The sequence below is a fragment of the Mus pahari genome, chromosome 20 (assembly GCF_900095145.1).
Source record: "Mus pahari chromosome 20, PAHARI_EIJ_v1.1, whole genome shotgun sequence".
Lineage (NCBI taxonomy): Eukaryota > Metazoa > Chordata > Mammalia > Rodentia > Muridae > Mus > Mus pahari.
This window is the reverse complement of record NC_034609.1, coordinates 1,770,439-1,786,833: the sequence shown is the minus strand read 5'-3', so window position 1 is coordinate 1,786,833 and position 16,395 is coordinate 1,770,439. Positions and strand designations below refer to the sequence as shown.

General features: G+C 45.2%; 1 protein-coding gene and 1 non-coding gene across 2 annotated transcripts in view; one reads left to right on the top strand and one right to left on the bottom strand.

Moving 5' to 3' along the window:
* The window catches only part of Nr3c2 (nuclear receptor subfamily 3 group C member 2), a 345,164-nt gene that overhangs the window by 105,729 nt on the left and 223,040 nt on the right, over nt 1-16,395 (bottom strand). The window lies entirely within an intron of this gene.
* On the top strand, nt 619-755 carry LOC115062756. Its single transcript, XR_003842682.1, has one exon. It is a non-coding gene; the product is annotated as a small nucleolar RNA SNORA17 (small nucleolar RNA).

The window sequence follows — 16,395 nt, the reverse complement described above, 5'->3', positions numbered from 1 at the left end:
ATAGCTTAATCCTATTAATANTCATCCTAGAGAAGTGAAGGATGGAGAAATATAAGTTGAAGTTCATTCTTTTCTGTAGAGTGAATTACATGCTAGACTAAACTAGAGACCTCCCCCACCCCCCCCCCCCAAAATACTAGTATAAGTGTATAAATGAACCACATTTTCTGTATCCATTCTGTTGTGGGATATATGGGTTGTTTTCAGCTTCTTGCTATGCATGACAGGTGGATCATTCCTAAGAGTACATTATTGCTATGGTCTACCAAGTATAAATTAATAAGCAATCCACCCCCCCCCCCCAAAATTCAAGAACAACTTTGTGCTATTTTTGACCCAGAGCCAAATGAGAGAGAAAAAAGAAAAATATTGAGGGATACAAGGTCTTAGAGTAACATAAGAACAGGGCAGGCAGAGGCTAGAAGGCCATGGGGAGGAGAGCTGGAAGGACTGGCTTTGCATCCAAAGCCTGTGGGCTCTGAGGTGGACTCAGCCACAGCCGAATGGAAACCCTCACTCAGAATGCTTTATGTTTCAGTCGTGGTCTCCTAAACTATAAAATGGAAACATCACTGCCAAACTGGCAAATGTGGGTTCAAGCCAGGAGGCATCAACAATGCTGCCCTAGAGGCAATACGGCGATAAGGCGTGGCTTCTATGTCAGATGTGCATCAGTACGTGGCAGAGAGGGCAAGCCTCTGTCTACACTCAGTGTTCTGACCTGGGAACATCTGGATGATAAGTAGCCTAACACTCCCTGAAAAAAAGAAGAGCAAGCCTGAAATGGACACCAGTCTGGCATGCCGGCCCACACTGGCTCTCAGGGGCAAGGAGCAAGCCAGAGACTAGAAGGACCCCACCTGAGACTGTGGGCCCCAGACAGATGGCTCTCATGTCAGGTCCAGACAGTAAGGGCATCATACAGAGCAGGGTTGGGGCAGACCATGCCTAAGATAAGCCCTGCCTGGCACCACAATGTACAGGTGGGTTATAGCACTCCTGAGACCACTCCTGTGATGACCCCAGTCAGTCAGAGACCCCAGCCATCACTAAGAGGAGCAAGGATGTGGTGGAGAAATGGAAAAGAAAGAGAAATAGAAGGATGTGGATACAGTGAAAACATGCAGAACTGGAGACTTGAGGGTAGTGAGGTAACTGATGTGAGTAGGTGCTGATGACCTGGGACTGTGGGATCCTGGCCTGTGCTGCTGTTGGGTCCATGCCTGGGTCTGCAGCCCTGCAGCAGCAGGGGGCTGTTACCACCAATAGCCTGATGGACATCCTTGGTCTGGGCTGCTGCCTGGGGACATAGCTACAGAACTGGCTCCACCCCTAACCTGGGGATCAAGGAAGATCTGGCCCTGGGGGCATGAGAGCAGCAAGCTGACCCCCACCCTACCAGCTGCAGTATTTGGGAGAACCCCTCTGCCCCACATTGCTAGAGTTGAGGGTTGAGCTGGATGATATTATAGCATAGGAAAGTGGCACTGCGCCGTGCACCATGCACCATGCACCATGCAGTGATGTGAAGGAGTGAGAGATGCCCTCCTCCCCTTCACCTCTCACCACCTGCAGCAGGCAGAAGACCTGGGACCCCGGGGTCCTAAGAGCAGGAGAGCTGCCCCAGCCCCTCCCCTGCTGCAGCACTGGGGGAGTGGGCCCTGCATCTCATCTCCTCTGGGCAGCACAGTAGAAATGACCCTTGGCGGTGGGTAGGGGCAAGCCAGCCCTGAGGGCTTGAGTGAGGGAGAGCTGGTTTTGCCTATTGTCTGCTACGTGGTGCTGTCTTCAAGGGAGAGATCCATCCCTGTTGTGGATGTGGCTTATTGCTTACATCATGTTAATTGGGTTTCCCAAATTACATGAGGATTCACAAGTCTGTGTGTGAGATGCTGATGGTCCCTGCCCCCAGCAGGTTCTCATTGGTAAATAAGATTGGCTGGGCAGGGAGACAGAGGTGGGACCTCAGATGTCCCAGACAAGGGAAACACAGGAAGAACGAGGTTTTAGAATCACCATGACAGGGAAGCTAAGGTTAAGTCTGAGAGCTGTAGGAGAGAAAGCATACAAGCACATAAGAATCAGTCGGGCCTTTAATCCCAGCACTCGGGAGGCAGAGGCAGGTGGATTTCTGAGTTCGAGGCCAGCCTGGTCTACAGAGTGAGTTCCAGGACAGCCTGGGCTATACAGAGAAATGCTGTCTCAAAAAAAACCAAAACCAAAACAAAACAAAAAAAAAAGAATCAGGCAAGATTCCCCCACTGGGTCAGGGGTAGCAGAGAGGAAATATAGATTTTAGTAATTAATAATTCAGGAATATTGGAGCAGAGGTGTTAGCAATGTGGGAGTGTTTGGGAGTGGTCCAGCCACTGAGCTGCTTAGGGCATATTAAAATTAAAGTTGTGTGTGTACCTTTCATTCATGAATCCAGAACATTTGGATGGGTCTCAAGAAGCTCACGTACCCGCCTGGGAGTTTAGAGCGGATAACTTATTACCACTTCAGATCCCTCCCCTTCCTTCGCCTTTGCCACCAGTGGCAGCTGGGAGAGTAGGTCCTGCCCTCACCTGCTTTGGCACTCAGGATAGCAGGTCCTGTACTTTGCCTGGGCAGCATGGTAGGGCTGGCCAGGTGTGGGGTGTGTTGGTGTGTGTGTGTGTGTGTGTGTGTGTGTGTGTGTTTTGCTAGTGAGCTCACCAGCTCAAATACCTCTCAGGTCCAGGGCTTTGAGTTGGCCCACCCCAACATCTACCCCATGTATGAACTGCTGCAGTGTATGAAGGAGTCAGTCCTACCGATGATCCAAAGCTGCAGGGTCTCCATGACACAGGACAACAGCAGGAGATCCGAGAGGAGTCCTGGTGAGGATCCAGTACTGATGGAGTAACAGGAGCCAGAGGCCTTGCACAGACCAATGACTCATTGCAATGAACATGTGCAAGCAAAGAAATGTGGACCAAAGGCATACCGGGGGCACACAGTAACACATTATAGCTTCTGTGAGATTTTTTTTTTCTCTGTTAGGGGGTGGTTGCAAGGGTGGAGAGTGTGATGAGTGGGGTTGGGGAGCTTAATGTGAAATTCAGAAAGAACCAATAAAAAGTTTTTTAAAAAAATGCATTAACAAGAAGTGTAAAATCTGGCCTAAAGACTCAAAAAAAGAATGAAATTAATTTAAATAGTGGTGGTATTGACACTCATCCTGGGTTTGATTAATTCACTTTTTAAAAAGGTAAACTGAGAAAACTCAAATAATAACTGTTAGCACTTAACTAAATATTAATGAGCAGAACACACCTCCAGCCATGATTCAACTCCATCTCCAGTCAACAAACGTGTGTGTATGTGTGTGTGTGTGTGTGTGTGTGTGTGTATTCATATGCATGTGGATGCACACACAAGTGATCTAACCCAGGGGCCTCATGCCATCCAGTCAAGTACCCTTCCAGTGAGCCATTGCAAAGGCTCTCAAGGCAAGGCTGAAGGAGTCAACACGCAGCCCATCCATTATCTCCAAGATTTTACATTGTAGAGGGTCAGGAGCACTGAGAAGATGGAATAAGTCATATGGAATTGATATAATGTTACTTTAAGATACAGCTATACAAGGGGTGGGGGAGAAGGAAGCCCTTATGAAGAGGGGACCAGTCAGGAATGGGGCGGGGTACAGTAGGGATGGCGTATATGAAAATGTCATAATGGAATCTATCATGTGTGCATTAATTAACAAAGGAAAGGAGGGAACCATCCCAGTCAAGTCCTAGAGAATGTTTAGAATCTGACACATCGAGAGGACAGATGTACAGATGTACAGCCACTCAGCAACCCGAACAAAGATTTTGCTCCAAGAGAGGCAGGGGCATAGTTAATGTGTGGAGGCAAGGGTCAGGCAGGCTGAAGCTCTGGCAGATGGAGGTGCTGAGCAGCAGTCGGCTTGGTGAGGTACTGAGGGCCTGTCAAAGCTCGGAAAACAAAGCCCTTCTGCTCTGGGATCTGGAGGACCTTCCAAGGCCCATGTGTGGAAGGCTTGGTTCCCTAGCTCACACCATTCCTGGGAGGTGGTAAAACCTCTACAAGGCGGAGCCTAGTGAGAGGAAGTTAGGTCAATTGGGGAATTGAATTTGAAGTGGGATATTAGAACCCCAGGCTCTTCCTCTCTCCCTTCCCTCCCCCTCTCCCCTTCTGCCCCCTCCCTGCCCCCTTCTTATAACCATCAGGTGTAAGGACTCCTCCAATATGCTTTCCATACTATGACACACTCTTTTGCCATGGGCACAAAAGAAAGCACAGGTTGAAATCTCTCTACACATGAGTCTAAAACCTTTCCTCTTTTATACTAATTTATCTTGGGTGCTTTGTCACAGGACTGGAAAGCAGACTGACGACATTCTCTCCTGAGTCTCATGCATGCTCACTCATGTAACTCTTTCTTTGCTCAGTGTCTCTCCTGGGTTTCATGCTCGCTCACTCAACGTAACTCTTTGCTCAATGTCTCCAAAGCTGGCTCCACTCTGCCCACAAACCAGAATGCGTCCTTATCTGGTAGAAAACCCTCTTCAAACTTTTGAACCCCATTTATAGCTCTTCTTTCAATTTTAAAGGTACAGTTGGTTAGATGGGGACCTTTGGAACCATCTTCTTCTTTGGCACTGTTTTCTGTCTTTGATTGGTAACTCTTTTTTTTTTTTTTTTGGTTTTTCGAGACAGGGTTTCTCTGTGTAGCCCTGGCTGTCTTGGAACTCACTTTGTAGACCAGGCTGGCCTCAAACTCAGAAATCCGCCTGCCTCTGCCTCCCGATGATTGGTAACTCTTGTCCCTGAGATTTTCTGGGTCCTATCATCTCTATCGGTACTGTCTCCCCTGAATTTAGGTTCTTTTCGGGTCAACTTCTACGTACAGAGGTGTGTGAAGCTTTGATCTACACACTGACTTCAGAGAAATTATTTTGCATCTCTGTTTGCTGATTTGCTACATGAACTACAGAAGGTTACCTAATGACTTATCCCAGGTTAGACCAGCACAGAGATGACATAACCCAGCGGGTGATACACAGAAGGATTTAGTGAATGGTACTATAGTTCTCTCTCTCTCTCTTTTTTTTTTCTTTTAGGTTTTCTGAGACAAGGTTTCTCTGTATAGTCCTGGCTGTCCTGGAACTCACTGTGTAGACCAGGCTGCCTCGAACTCAGAAATCCGCCTGCCTCTGCCTCCCCAGTGCTGGCATTAAAGGCGTGCACCACCACGCCCGGCCTGGTGTTATATTACTGTCACCATTCCAGCTATTATCTTCTGAAATTACTCATATTTCAAATTTACTTTAAAAGTTTTTCCTATAATTTATTTTGTTCCTATGATTTCCCTCTCCCTAGATTCCCCCCACACCCATGCAACTTCATGGCTTTTTCTTTCGTTTAAAAAAAAAAAAAAAGGAAAGAAGTCAAGAAAGGGGAAAAAAGAAACCCCCCCAAGCAACCAACCAACCAACCAAGCAAACAAAAACATTTAAAGATGAAGAGTGTTTTGTGTTGAGCAACTACAATATGGCCGTAGACCCAGAGTCATCCCTTTGGAGAAACTGATGTCTGTTTTTCCAACAGACACTATGTGCAAATAGCTTCTTGGTTAGGAGAGGGACCTTGTGTGCACTTCCCCTTCTCTGTGCTGGGGTTTTATCTGGCTTGACCTTGTGCAGGGCTGTGTATGACATCATAGTTTCTGTCAGTTCATATGGGTTCAGACCTGCAGTGTCCTCACCAATATTCTCATCCCAGATATTAACGTCTAGTGGTGTTTACTACCAGGACTATGCTTGGGACCAGACAATCTGGTTCTATGGTGTACCATTTCTACATGAAATGTTTTTTAAGCTTAAAACAACAGCAATCACAACAACAGCAGCAACGACAGCCACACAGCTCAGCTGGCCATGACAGCACATGCGTTCAATCCCAGCACTTAAGAAGCAAAGGCAGGCGGATCTCTTTCAAATCAAACAAACAACTTTAAAAATGTATTTTTTTACAGACCTTGATACACTGAAACCCAAACAAGCACAAAAGGAGAACTTCTGGGGTTGAATGATGATTTAGAGTATGGTCTTCTGCTGGTGTCTGACTGGGGTTGAATGACTGTAGGAGTAGTCTTCTGTTGCTGCCTGACTGACTCAGGAGATCATTTAGTTCCAGACCCTGGGACAAGTGGTGGCTGAGGTGTTTACTTTACATACCAAAGCAGACCTGGCCTCCAGGTTCTCCCAGCATCCCTCAGTCTCTACCTGACATATCCTGTCCCCAGTCCCGAACTTCCCAGCCCAGGGGCTGGGCTGCCCCTCCCCAGAGGCTCTTCCCTAGATAATCCAGAAAGGTTGGTTCCCTTCCCCCTCTCTTCTCATGGCTACTTCCATGGCCCCAGTCCTTGGGAATTACCCAAGAGAAGCTTTCCAATAAACCTTCATTTAATATAATCTAATTTAGCCTGAATTGGTTCATCTTACCAGTGGAGAAATAATTTATCCCAAGCGCCAAAACCTGGGAGCCCAGCCTCTGGGCGGGAAAGTTCAGGGTTGGGAGCAGAGTATGCCAGGTAGGGACTGGGAGATGCTGGGAGGACCTGGAACCCAGGTCTACCCTGTCCATGTGCTACCTGCCTCTTCGGTAAGCATGGCATGTAAGGAGGGTGGTACACTTTAATAAGAGAGAACACTAATGTGCTCAGGGGAAACCAGGCAAAAAGCCCCAGGTTCTAGCAGCCCCAATGCCAATGTCGACAGGTACTAACACCTCTTGGAATCTTCGTGGAGGATTCATGGAGCAGGGCATACCTGGACTAGACCTCATGAACAGACACTTAGCCAAGCAGAGGCATTGCATGCATTTGTGAAATTACACTTTCTATTTAGAGCTTACTGCAGGAAGGGAAAGCATATTAGAGAATGAGTGGTCCTGCAACACCAAAGTGCTGGAGCCTCACCCTGAGCCCCAGAGATGGGGATGGTTGTGACACACTTTTCACGTTTCCTTCTGGCAGGAGGAAGCTACACAGTGTCTTACCCCAGGCCTCTAGGACTTTTGCTCATTCTGCTTTGATAAGGAGATTTGAGAAAAATATTTGGTTTCTGTCAGAGAGTAAGTAGGTCCACAGCCTCCTGGGTTCTGGGGAGGCCTTCCCTGACCCAGTGGAGCCCATGCCTGTGTCCTGTTCCCAGGCTCGGGTTGCAGATTCCTTTTGCCCTCACCACAAAGCCATATCCTTCAACTCCCCCCTTTGAAAAAGGCTGATATTTTATCTTCCACAAGCCACTCCTTTGTTTTTCAATCTGCCCAGAGTCTGGGTGGGGAAATACAGCATTATTTACGAGGTCTCTTAGAGATTAAGAGACCAGCCAACAGCAGAATCCCAGGAGAAGAGGAACAGAGAAGCCAGGGTCCTGTGCTGCGGAGTCCTCCGCTGCACTGCACAGTCTAGTCCTCTGCTCATGCTTGGTGCTGGCTTCCCAGTTCCTCATATGTGAAGTTCATTAAAAGCAGGGGACCCATAGGCTTGGCCCAACGTGGTGACAATGCAAACATTAGGATAAGGAACCTCTTCACAGCTGAGGCATGTTTTAACCCCTCCTGTTGTCATTTGGGTTGTCCTTTTAAGAATCAACAAGCTTGTCAACTTTCTCCAGCCGCCTTGCTTTCCTTTATGTTAGTTTTAATGTTTATTGTGTTGTGCGAAACAAGTAGAATTTTATACTTTTTATACTTTAAGACTGCAAAGGAGATTGACTAAAACGATAGTGATTTACAAGGTGGTTTAATACTTAAGATATTATTCAGCTAAACGATCTTGCTTAACAATTTGTTATCTCTCCAATGTCAGTAAGTCTGAGGGGCGGGCTGATGCGGCTCTTCAATAAAACTTGGGAATCTAGAGTGGAACATGTGTCCGACTGCATGAGGAATGCCTCTCCGCTTAACCACCCTTGGGTACTCTGGAATGACCTGACCTCATGAGTGACATTTCTTGTTTTCAGTACAAGAATTCACTTTCAACATCAGAAAGGCAATTTCACTAAGTCCTTTTTAAAATTGACTTTCTGCTTAAATCTCATATTCATTTTTAAAAGTTCATTTGTTGTCTTGCTTGAGGGATTTCTTTTTTTTTTTTTTCCTCAGCTGACAACTGCCCAGCAACAGTAGCCCATGTTTGCAGTCACTATTTTGGGCTACATCACGTGTCACTTACATAACCTTGTTTAACTGCTATTGAACTGGTTCAAACAACCTGGGAAAGAGATTAAGGCGGTCCCAGTCCCAGCAAATCCCGGCACTGCAGACTCTGGTGTGCGATTTCCCATCCCCCACACCAGCTCAGACTGCGGTGAGATGGAGTGCGGCAAGAACTGGTTATTCATTCCTAGAGCCAACTAAAACACGGGATAATTAACTTCCTCTGCTCAGTTAAAACCAGTCTGGCCTGCCCACGATAAACCAATGGACAATGATCCCCTGCTGCAGAGCTCTGCAAGTGAGCTCAGATTAATGCCCTTTAAAATCCCTGGGGAAAGTGGCCGGCATAGGTTGTCTCTGCCACCTTGACACAGAATCTCAAAGTTAGGTTTCAGGAGCCTAACTTGAAGTTGGCAGTCAGCTTGGATGTAGGGTTCAGGAGTATGCTACGATGAAGAGTAAGCACCAAATTCAGGCACAAACACCCTTCTGAGAGTGAAAGGTGTTAGTTTTTCACTAAAAATACATGCACTTGTGTATCTGTCTCTGTGTGTGTGTTTGCTAACTATGCTGACATATTTTAAACATCTTTTCAGAAAAGATAATAAAAGTAAATATATGGAGAAATCAAAATGCTGGAAGATTTTAAACTAAGCAAACACTTGTCATGACAAGGAGTAGATGAAGTGAATCCCAACAAGATGATGATGATGATGATGATGATGATGATGATATATGTATAGTATAATTTTCCCAAGAATGTATTACATCCTATTCACACCCCATACTAGGACTTTTACATTTTTGGACTTCACTATACAACAACATCTGTTGTAGAGACAAACTATTAAGTTACTCAGGGCACTGGGCAAATAACTAACATTTGTTAAATTCTCATTATGTGGTAGCTGATTTACAAATTATATAATTTCGTCCTTATTTTTAATTGCTGTAAGGGAGCCTATGAGATCAGAGCAGTTGTCACTATTTTAGTTGGGTTAGCTGGGATTCATGCTCCGAGCTCTGTTACATACAGTATAGATTCTTCTTTGGATCCATTCATATTAGAAATAGTCTCAAGGGGCTGGAGAGATGGCTCAGCACTGACTGCTCTTCCAGAGGTCCTGAGTTCAAATCCCAGCAATCACATGGTGGCTCACAACCATCTGTAATGGGATCTGATGCCCTTTTCTGGTATGTCTGATATAAAATAATAAATCTTAACCAAAAAAGTATGCTCAAGATACTTAGGCCTGAAGGGCAAAATGGCACTAAAACAGAATCTGTCTCGAAAGGTGTGTTTAGGGCGCCTTATATGGGCTACACAAAAGTATCATTAAACACCATGAAGCTGAGAACTCAGGTGTACTGCAATTCTAGTGATATAATACCAAGGCCGCTAAATTTACACACTACTGAGCATACCAGGCTCTGCCTGATCTGTAAGAACTTCAGTATCCCAGGCTTTGAAGGACACAGGAGCACACCCCTTTGTGCTGGCTTCTCCACAGTTGGCTTTTGACCACACTACACTGTGGTCTTAAAAGCAGAAAAGAGGGCATAATGAGAGAAGGGATCCTTATTCAGTCACCTTAGCTTCAGACAACCTTTGAAAGCTTTTCTTTGTTTTGCAATCTTCACTTGCCTCCTTGGGGATCACTAATGAGCCCCAGATGAGGAGTTGATATTGGTAGCAAAAAGACAACTATCTTATAGACATCCACCAGCACTCTAAATATTTTAGTAAAACAAAACAACCAACCAACCAAACCAATAATAAATAAATAAATAAATAAATAAAATAGAAAAAATAAACCAACAAAAATGAACCCTTCCAAACCAAAAACCCCATGAAACCAGTTGCCATGAAGTCCTTTTCATGTACACAATAGTTTGGAGTATATGAATTATGAAATTCAAGAAGCCACATGATGGAAAATATCTTTCTTTTTGCCCCAACCTCCTGGATCTACATCAAAGCAACCACTATTATCAATTTCATTCTACCCTACTAAGACCCCTTTTGAAAGGACATATGCTTGTAAAACCACAATAAGTATGCTTAGGTTGTGAAATGAGGCATTACGAATTTAGTATGTCTTCTTGTTCTTCTACTAATCCAACAACCCATTGCTGGCTACCTATCACATGATAGTTCCTATGACCAGTTCTTGGTGGAGAAGTGTGGAGGAGGGGAAACCTTGCCTGTGGGGCACTGGGAGGCAGGGCAGGATGGTGGCTGCTAAAGAGATTACACCCTGGGCAAGAACAGCACTGCGCTAAGTGCTACGGGGACATAGGCAGGAAGAAGCTATCTTTGACACAGACGTCAGGAAGGGCCACAGAAAGAAAAGAACATTAGATTTGTACCTTGAAGGATGTTTTCTGGGTATAAAGGGAACCGGGAGTTTGATAACAAGAGACACAATCTATTTTAAACCAATTCATCATGAAGTTTGGGAAGGAGAAGCTGAGAATCACAGAAACTAAGAGATACATGTAAGGCCGGAAGGACATGCTGTGCTATGGGGTCTGGAGGGGAGCAATTACCACACAGAAAGGACCCAGATCTACTTCTTGGGTTACAAGTTCACTTTGACAATTGATTACCACATTCTCTGGGGCAATATTAGGGAGTCTAGGTCAATTCATCAAAAGTAATTCACAATTAACTGATCTGTGTTACTTTGAGTCTACAGCGGTGGCTCTTAACCTTCCTAACCACGTGACCCCTTAATACAGTTCCTCATGTTGGGGTGACCCTTAACCATAAAGTTATTTTTGCTGCTACTCCATAATTGTAATTTTGCCACTGCTATGAATCATAATTTAAATATCTGTGTTTTCCTATGGTCTTAGGTGACCCCAAAGGGGTCACGACCCACAGGCTGAGAACCACTGCTCTAAACCCATCTTCCTGTATCTTACTTGCCTTGATATCCACTTGTCATTCAAGAGATGAAGCTGTCTCGTACCATTTCTTTCTGGTCCTCTATGAAAATGTTCCTCCTTTTTCTAAGTTTATCACTCCATGGGGTTGACTTCAGCCTTGATCCTACTGTCTCACAAAGCGGGTGCTTTGGCTGCTGGGGCTGTGACTGCCTCCTATCCAGCTTGCTGAAGTCAAGAGCAGAAATCTTCTGATTTCATTTCTTAGCATGCCAACTATTCTCAATACAAACATGGTTGTTTCTACCTATATCTCCGTGAACCCAAAACCTTGTACCTATCAAGAAAAATCTTTAGAAGGTGTAATCTGCATATGCTAGAGACTTCAATGTGCTTATGCCAACATGTGAGGTCGGCCAACTCTGATGACACTATGTGCCTCTCCACTGCTTTAACCCAAAAGCCCAGACAATCAATTTTCAAGGAATGAGGGTTAACTTTGTCTCATAGTTCAGAGAGTTCCAGTCCATGACCATGTGGACTGCAGCGTTGGCTTATGGGAGCACAGGGCATCCCTGCAGGACTACAAGGTGAACAACTGTTCACATCATAGTAGCCAAGAAACCAGAGAGGCACAGAAGGAGCTGAGATTTTAAAATTCCCTCAGGAGCCATTCTCTGATTTCTACCATCTCCCAATATCTATAAGCCAAGGACTAAGCTTTTATTAACATACAACTGCCAGGGACACTTCAGATTTGAACTATATGAGAAAGGATGAAAGGAAGGAGACTGTGGGAGCCTGTCTACCTCTCGGTTCTGTAAAACAAGACCAGGTATAGGAGATGGGCAGGTGAGGGACTAGGCTATATGTGTGTGCTGTAACCATGTATGTGCTGTAACCATGTATGTGCTGTAACCATGGAAATAGGAAAGATAAGGCAGTGGAGATGAGGAGGACTTGCATATATTGAGCATGAACTGTGGTGCCCAGGCTTTTAGCCTGGGAAAGTTACACCAATCATATTGAATGTTAGTGTAGTTTTGTTGAGGGGTCACAGTATTCTCTCCTGAATGACATCCTTGGGGCTTTATCTGGCCTGTGGTAATGGCAGAATTCAAACCCAGGTGTGACAAAAGCCCATTCTCACTTGGAAGTTATTTCACAAGCAAAACTGGTCTTTACACGAGTGGGGTGGAGACACCTTTGAACTTACTTCCACTATATAAAATCGCAAATGTGACTATTTGATCGACCTGCTTGAAATAAAGACATTTTCACCTAGAAAAGAACTTGATTTTTCTCTACTTGGGTCAAGCGAGGACCCTCACTTAACTTACAATGCAGTGATGGGCTTGGGGTGAGACACAGCAGGTGACACCTAGACAGTCACTATCAGATACATAAAGTTGACTAGCCCACTTAACCTTATATTTTCTCATCTGTAAAGCTAGAGTCACTAAACTTATTTCGTAAGGGCTTGTAAAGATTAAGAGGTACTGTCTATTTAAAATGTCCAGCTCCACATCTGTAGCACAGCAAGGGTTCCATGAACCAGCTGTTCTTCTAGCAGCCACAGCCCCGGAAATGGGAAGTGCCTCAGTGCAGGGCGGGGCTCTCCCCAGGAAAAGGCTTGCCTTCACTGGGTTGGAGCACTATTGATGACCTGAGCTGGGTTTCATGCCACCCTCTGTAGTGAGACCCATTGTCTGTTTCCTGGTGGTGGCACACAGCCAGACCTGCCTAATCCTGATCTTGGGCCTGTATTCGAGATTTGGGGTGGCCCTCTGGATTGAGTCACCTTTCCAGGAATTATGCATGTAGTTCAGTTTGATTCTGGGAGTGAGGGTTGGTGCTCCTACTCATGTTCTATGACCAGTTCCAAATGATGCCCTAAATCTTACAGGAAAAATTCCCAGCAGCAGCTTGGCTTCCCCACAGCAGTCTATATGCTGGTCACCTCTTTTCCCTCAAGACCTTCATGAGGTCCTGCTCAACCCAGCAGGAGTTCTTCCTGGGCGGTTTTCCTGTGGCCCTGCTCCTCACACCCCAGGTGCTGGTGTTTTAGGCCTGTCCAGTATGTCTCTTTATTACCTTCATCTACAAAGAACTATTCCCGTTTTGAAATTATTGTCTCTACTTCTCTCCCAGGCCAAAACCAAACCAAAACAAAACACCTCCCCAAACAAACAAAAAAAAACCCTCCCCCTCAAAAACAAAACAAAACAAAAAAACAAAAGGAAAAACATTAATAGTTTAGTTTATTTGCCATTATACGTTTTTCAACCTCGAAAAGCTAAAACCTATCATAAAGAGCATGCAAACAATAGGGCTTTGATTGCCTGTCAGCAGGGCGCTCACTGGCTAAGAGAAAGGCTTGTTTAGGGGCATATGGTGGAGGCTAACAGCTTGGATGTTTATCCCGGCTCTGATAGCCTGCTCATTTCTTTGCCCTTCCATTTGCCCTGATTCCTGGTCCCATACAACTTCAGGTCCTAGGGCCAGAAGAGGTCTGCCTCGGGTTGGATCCTTCATGAGTTCCTGTTTCTCATATTCCATCTCATGGAACTGAACCCACACCAAGCGAGTGTAATGGTGGAGCAGATTCTTCCCCTTGCCGGCCAGCGTCCTTAGACGAAGTCCTAGAGAAGACAGGTTTGCTTTGTCGGTGGACCATCCTCTCATTCTCTTCCCTCTCTGATGCACTTTTCAGTGATCATTAAACCTCCTTAAACCATGGCAAGCGCAAAACTTCAACGGATTGACTGTTTGCCTGAATTGCCTTCCTCACTCCTGCCCCTCTGCTCTGTCACTTCCACGGACATACCAATGTCCCCTAAACCACAGCACAAGATTGCTCTATGCTCTTCACCTCAGGATCTTAGTCCTATTTGCCCTAAAATTGGTTGAAAGTACAGTACTACAGCACAAGGATGAAAGAACCCCAAATATCTCAGGTCTGAATTAACAATAATTTCTATCCTTAAGCACCAATAAACTATTATTCTGTCAGACATTTTTATATATAAATGCCTGTACAGTGCTCACTAGGTTGTCCTCATCCAGTGGCAACCTGTTTTCTCTCTCTCATCTGTAAAATGGAGGGACACAAGGACCATTACTGTCTCTGGCCCTCTAATCGCTTTGCTTCTGCCCCAAGAACAGACATGCTATTTCAGATAGACATAAAGTCACCCGGGCAATTGCTAGGCAATACATAGGATACTGGAGTTGTGTTCTGTGGCCTCTATAAATACCCCCAGTACCCAAAGAGCCCCAGCAAACTGCTGGAGATCCACAAGTGCTGCCCTTATCCCAGGAGTGTCTCAGAATTGCAAATCTGTTAAGAGAATCCAGAAACAGTCACCATGGCCTTTGATGAGAAAGGCAGTCAAAGATAAGACCAATTACTTATTTGAAAATTCTTCCAAGGAATGTACTCCAGCATATAAAAACAAGATGGAGAAGCACTGGATTATGTATGTGTGCACATATCTATTCATGCATACATTTTAAATAGCTCCAACTGCGTTGAAAGTTAAATGTTGACAACAGTACAGGCTCAAAACAGAGCTAGAATTTACGGTCACGAATCCCTGTTAAGATGACACTGCAATGCAGAAGCAGGAGGCTTGCTCCAGGACTGCTTAAGATTCTAAGGAAGCTGCTTGTGTATTTATTTTTACCATGCAATCACGAAACAATAAACACCAGAAAAGGTTTAGCATTGACATGTTTAAAGGCAGAACAATCAGAGATTATCATACTTGATAAGTTGTGATTCCTCTGGAAGAATATTAAAGAAAGGACTGTTTAACACCTCAGATTGAATTATGTCAAATAGTATGACTTGAGAAGAAGGATGGAGATAAACAAAAACACAGCTTGTGGGCCCAAAATAGCCCAGTTACTGAGTTCTGCATCCCAACTGTCTAAGCAAGGTGGACGGTAAGCATCGGAAGCCCGCTGTGCGGACCTAACTGGACAGATCCGATCCTTTTCCGATGGGCTTTGTGATAAGCTATTTCTCTGCCAGCGAAATGAGCCAATTCAAGGCAGATTAGAATATCTCCCCCCACCCCCCGAGATAGGGTTTCTCTGTGTAGCCCTGGCTGTCCTGGCAGTGGTGGCGCACACCTTTAATCCCAACACTTGGGAGGCAGAGGCAGACGGATTTCTGAGTTCGAGGCCAGCCTGGTCTATAGAGTGAGTTCCAGATTAGAATATTTTAAAGGCAGGATTATTGGGAAGCTGCTCTCAGGTGGGCGAGTTCACTGGCCCAAGGAAGGAGGCCAGGGAAGTTGCTGTTGGGAGAAGTGGGAGGGAGAGAAAGAGAGAAAGCATGCAAGAGTGGACTGGGGGTGGGGGAGGAGAAGAGAGAGAACAAAATGTCTGGATTATAAAGGAAGGAGTCTCCATGCACATATGGAAGGGCAGCCCAGCCCCTGGGTTGGAAAGTTCAGGGTTGGGGACAAAGTGTGCCAGGTAAGAACCAAGGGATGCTGGGAGAACCAGGAGGCCAGGCCCGCTTTGATATGTAAAATATACACCCCAGTCCCTTGTCCTGGTGTCCAAAACCAAACATCTTTTTTTTTTTTTTTTTTTGGTTTTTTTGAGACAGGGTTTCTCTGTGTAGCCCCAGTTGTCCTGGAACTCACTCTGTAGACCAGACTGGCCTCGAACTCAGAAATTCACCTGCCTCTGCCTCCCAAGTGCTGGGATTAAAGGCGTGTGCCACCATGCTCAGCTCAAAACCAAACATCTTGTTTTATCATATATCACAATAATCAACCATAAGTTCATAGAATTTGTATAAGTGTTTAAGTACCAGATATTCTAGCCATTATTAGCCAGTAAATTCTTCCTTCCCGTCTGGTGATGAAGCTCAGAGACTTTCCCATCCTTTCTGCATAAGCCTGAGCCATTCAGTCTGATTCTATAGAAATCAAATTCTCATAGACCTCCCCTGACTTGGATAGAATGATCTCTCTTTGAAACACCTCTTAAAAGTTAAAGGACCCAGTTACCATCACATGCGGAAGGACGTGCGCAATGCTGAGTTTGTGCCACATTATTTTAGGTAAGTTTTACCAGAATACCAAGTGCTGTTAAAACAAGTCCTTACTAGAAGTTATAACGTCCTTCCTCTTATGAAGTCTGGGTAGTTTGCATGTCATTTCTTCTGGTCTGTGACAGGTCATCTTTAAACTGGAGATACTGCTTTATATATCCGCAAAGCTCCTGGTTCCTGGGACCCGTCTCCCAGAGTTACACCTTTGCACTAGTCAGGGA